The 3,471-nt window shown below is 28.5% G+C and overlaps 1 long non-coding RNA gene across 1 annotated transcript; it reads right to left on the bottom strand.

Moving 5' to 3' along the window:
• Positions 1 to 2,159: 2,159 nt before the first annotated feature.
• LOC130892804 (uncharacterized) lies at positions 2,160 to 3,237 on the bottom strand. The gene is made up of 2 exons (XR_009059111.1): positions 3,011 to 3,237; positions 2,160 to 2,948 (listed from the first exon to the last, which is right to left on the bottom strand). It is a non-coding gene; the product is annotated as an uncharacterized LOC130892804 (long non-coding RNA).
• Positions 3,238 to 3,471: the final 234 nt, after the last annotated feature.

The following is a 3,471-nucleotide window of genomic DNA, read 5'->3' as shown; positions in this document are numbered from 1 at the left end:
GTATTCATGTAGTTTGTGTGTGTGTTTACATTATGTTCTGTTTAGTTGAACTCTGTTTTTTTTTATTTTAATCAAAATGTCTTATTTTTCATTGTTAATAAGCTAATCAACAATAATTGAGAGTATAATATACTATTCGAAATTAACCATATAAATATATGAACTATGTGAAATTGAAAATTATTTTTCTCTAGAATGGAAGTATCGATCTAAAACAAAATTGATCTGTGCCATTTGAACTACCTCTGTTGACAACAGATTCACACATTTATAATTACATGATAAAAATATGTACTTTGATCATAGTTTCAGTCCCCGACAATGAATACATGAGTATTAGAAAGCTCGGAATCTACATTAAAAAGAGCAACTTTATTGTTTGATTGCTAAAAAACATTATTTCACAAGCTCTAAAAAAATATGAGCATTCAGTATTCCATATAAAATACATATTTACATGTTTTTGGTGATGGAGATAAACAATACTCCTATACAACGTGTAGCTCGAGATAATTTCAAAATATAGACTTCGAAGGTATCTACCATCTTCCTATTTTTTTATATTTTTTGAAATTGAAATTCTTCTATATCGAAGTTCGTTTTAAGACTGTAAATTATTTTATTTGAAAAAATTTGAAAAATTGAACAACGGCTTAATTCACGAATATGGTTTTGATATTAAGATATCTTTACGAAAGCGGATCATAAAGTGTATTGAAGTAAATGGTGGGCATTTTGAGCAGGATTTGCTTTGAAGTTTCTTATTTTTGTTTACAAATTTGTTATTGCTACATATTTAAGGAATAATAAAATTTTTTTATGAAGAAATGAAAATTTATTGAACATTTTAGAAGCAATAACCGATAACCGATTTAGTTACAGGAATCAAAGAAGAGTAACTTTTTTTTTTGTAGAATTTAACGTTTTTTAATATTATTTTATCATTTTAGTTGTAAGTTTAGCCGAAAAAAAGTTCATTTTGATTTAATAAACACAAACAAGTGTAACTAGCGCCCTCTATTAGCAATGTTAAATTAGAGTGCAAATTATGATTCCTCATGCCAAAAAAACGTAATATTGCCAATTTTCAAAGAGAAATTGTGAAAACAAAAAATTATAGCGAAAATCAAAATTTAAATTTAAACTGTGAACACTCCGTATCTCGGAAACTAGCAATATTTGCATACGGCATGTTGAGCACAATCATCATATTTTGAGGTCTAGAATCTACAGTTCAGAGATTGGACATTCTTAATGAATCACCCTGTATATATATATATATATATATATATATATATATATATATATGATGCAATCTCAACATACAAGGTGTATTGATTCAGAAAGAGGTAGATAATATAACTACTAAAACAAAGATTAATTTCACATTTCTATTATTCTTTGGCTTCCCTAGTTCATCTAATTTTACTTGAAAGAGCAAATTGCTATCTTTCCAAATTTACTATTCTCTAATCTCAATTGAAAAACATTCAACCTAACTTACTCATCTCATTATTGGTTGATTTTAATGAGATATACGAACCAAATATCAAATATAGATTCAGAAATATGAAATTTATGCAAAACTTAAGTTGCCAATTAAATATTTTGAATATTACATTCTTACAACATTACTATCAACGTAATCATTAAATGTTTGTCTTCAAACGCCATACTTATAAAATTTTTATTTTATAGACCCGAGGGGTCTAGTCTGTGTCGTTTCCTTTAAAAATTAGAGACCGTTAAACTCGCAAGACCTTTTAAACTTAATTCCATATTCACTAACTGTTCTTCCTGTAAAAATCTTGTGAGTATGTTAAACGTCTTTATTTTGTATAAAAGATTAATGAAAGATAGAAAAAGCAATTTAGATTTTACCTTTAATTACTTCAATCAAGTAGTTAAATCTGTTACTTAAATTTCTGATGGACATCTTTATTTTTATTTTGTTAAAAATATTCACTTTAGACAGACATTAGCCGAAGCTACTCTTCAGAACTCTTATAAGTTGCTGTTTCAAGAGTTACGGGAAATATCTAAAAATTTTCTGACCTGACAAAGTAACACGACGTTTTATCAGGATTTATCAATGTTCGAGGGTTATTCGGATAGGAATTTTTTTGCTAATTATGGAAAAAATTACAGAGCAAAAACAATTCATTTAAAGGTATAATTACAAAAAGAATAATTAGAAAAGTTAAGTGAAGATCCAGACGTGTTATTTTCTATAACTGAGAAAGATGTATTTCCAATATGCATACTGCTATTAACTTGATTATGATGTTCTTCGTCAACATTCAAGTAGGGTGTTTATTCAGTTTGCATTGTTGTGACCCGTAATTTTTACAAGCTCTTGTTTTTGTACACCATTTTCGACCAATCGGTTAACAGCTGTGGATTTAGTGAAGTCATTAGTAATTTTTTCTCCTTGGTATTCAAACCAATTGCTTCGGCATACGATTTTGTCCAATTTTGAATAGTACTTCTTACAATGGGCATATTTTCATACTAGTGATCATTTTTGAAATTCCAGAGACGATTTATTCGTAGGATTAATCTCTTGATTTTAATATTTGGCCCCCTTTTTGGCATCAATTTTTGAAATAATCTGGCATGACAAACGTTGTTGTCCTCATTTTCTATTAAAAATTTTATTCCAGCACACATTCTTGAACCACTTTGATAAGTCTTGCTGAATACATATACTCAACTCGATTTGTAACAGAACCATCGTTTTTTATTCCATACAAAAAAGCCAGTCAAGCAAGCAGCAGCTTCCTCATCTAGTCAAACTAATTGTACTGCTGCTATGTGATAGTATATTTAATTCCATAAATCTTTCATTTTCGTTATTTATACAGAGCTTGATGCTATCGAACTTTGTTTTCTTCTTCAGGGATTTGATTGCAGTTTTCATCGTATAGAATGGCGGGCAAAACGTCCTTCTTGAAAAACAACATTTTTGAATAGGTCATTTATTTAGAATATTTTTATTGTAACAGCTTACCTGTTAGGTTTCACATGGTTTTGAACTCTGTATCATCATCACTGCCTAATTCTTTAAAATCAATGTCAATTCTTTCGCCGTCCGAATTCCATCTAAATGACACTTTCTATCATTCTAAAAGTTCATAAATACTTTCCCTACAAATTTTTTACTATAAACTGTATTTTTTGATATGTTTGATTCTATAATTTCATTAATATTTTCGTCAGTATTTCAATCATATCGTGACAAGTCAAAATCGAAATAAATCAATAGGTATCCATGGCAATGTGATAAAATTAAAACAGCCCATGGGATATGTTTTCAATATAATGTTGTACTGATTGATTATTGATTGATTCAATTAGATGACTTCAAATCAATCCATTTTATTGGATTTCTACTAGAGCAAAAATATGGAAATCAGTTTAAAGTAATATCTATTGCAATTTTTGATCGAATTCATCGGAGCAAAGTTCCAA

The sequence above is a fragment of the Diorhabda carinulata genome, chromosome 4, assembly GCF_026250575.1.
Source record: "Diorhabda carinulata isolate Delta chromosome 4, icDioCari1.1, whole genome shotgun sequence".
Classification (NCBI taxonomy): Eukaryota; Metazoa; Arthropoda; class Insecta; order Coleoptera; family Chrysomelidae; genus Diorhabda; species Diorhabda carinulata.
This window is presented reverse-complemented; position numbering and strand designations above follow the sequence as displayed.